This window comes from Dendrobates tinctorius, unplaced genomic scaffold (assembly GCF_039654945.1).
Source record: "Dendrobates tinctorius isolate UK_male_01 unplaced genomic scaffold, ASM3965494v1 ptg000102l, whole genome shotgun sequence".
Lineage (NCBI taxonomy): Eukaryota > Metazoa > Chordata > Amphibia > Anura > Dendrobatidae > Dendrobates > Dendrobates tinctorius.
In genome coordinates, this window is record NW_027361770.1 from 30,090,715 (window position 1) to 30,092,046 (window position 1,332).

The following is a 1,332-nucleotide window of genomic DNA, read 5'->3' on the forward strand; positions in this document are numbered from 1 at the left end:
TCTGACCCCAGGCCTTTCTTAAAGGGATCCCCGGTATGGAAGTTAGGACCGCTCCACTCAGCGCTCAGGTTCTGACACCAGACTGACGGGATGATGTGGGATATTAGGGCTAGTAGTCCGGTGGCTCTGGCTGATGGAATGATGTGGGATATTAGGGTTAGTAGTCTGGTGGTTCTGGCTGACAGAATGATGTGGGATATTAGTGGTAGTAGTCCGGTAGCTCTGACTGACGGGATGATGTGGGATATTAGGGGGAGTAGTCTGGTGGCCCTGGCTGATGGGATGATGTGGGATATTAGGGGTAGTTGTCTGGTGGCCCTGGCTGATGGGATGATGTGGGATATTAGGGGTAGTAGACCGATGACTTTGAAAGGATGATGTGGAATATTAGGGGTAGTGTCTGGTGGCTCTGGCTGATGGGACAATGTGGGATATTAGTGGTAGTAGTCCGGTAGCTCTGTCTGATGGGATGATGTGGGATATTAGGGGTAGTAGTCCGGTGGCTCTGACGGGATGATGTGGGATATTAGGGGTAGTAGTCTAGTGGCTCTGGCTGACGGGACTGTGTGGGATATTATATGACAAAAAGACACGTCACTCCGAAAATAGCTGATGGGTGCTCAGAAAAGGATACCAGTCCCAATATAATATAGAGGAAAAAATCCGGCACTCCCAAATGCAGAAAAATAGGAGAAAAATATGCAACGCTTCACGAATTTGCGTGTCATCCTTGCACAGGGGCCATGCTAGTCTTCTCTGTATCGTTACAATTTTAGTATATGTGCTGCGCAAGGATGACAGGCAAATTCGTGAAGCGTTCCATATTTTTCTTCTATTTTTCTGCATTTGGGAGTGCCGGATTTTTTCCTCTGTGTGGGATATTAGGGATAGTAGTCCGGTGGCTCTGGCTGACGGAATGATGTGGGATATTATAGTGAATGTGGCTATGCGGAGTGGGCGGGGCTCTACACTCAGCTTTATATATATAGATATAATCATTATAATTTGTTATAACTAACCATAGTTAGTTACTATGCCCAGGCAACGCCAGGCTCTTCAGCTAGTTAATTGATAAAAATGAACTATTAACACTTCTATTTTGAAAGCATTCTTATTTTGCAGACTATTTTTTCAAAGCTTGTCTAAAACCTACACTGTACTGTACTATGCAAAATGATATATACAGTTAGGAAAAGGCTAGGGTAACAATAAAAATGCAATAGGGTGTTATCCACATTACTGTGTTATGGAAAAGGCAGCACCACTCAAGTACTGTGGTTGTGTGAGAGGCAACACTGTAATGGATATCAAATAGGAGTCTCATTTACTGCA

General features: G+C 44.4%; 1 non-coding gene across 1 annotated transcript; it reads right to left on the minus strand.

Moving 5' to 3' along the window:
• Nucleotides 1–693: 693 nt before the first annotated feature.
• LOC141099833 (U6 spliceosomal RNA) lies at nucleotides 694–799 on the minus strand. Its single transcript, XR_012234542.1, has one exon. It is a non-coding gene; the product is annotated as a U6 spliceosomal RNA (small nuclear RNA).
• Nucleotides 800–1,332: the final 533 nt, after the last annotated feature.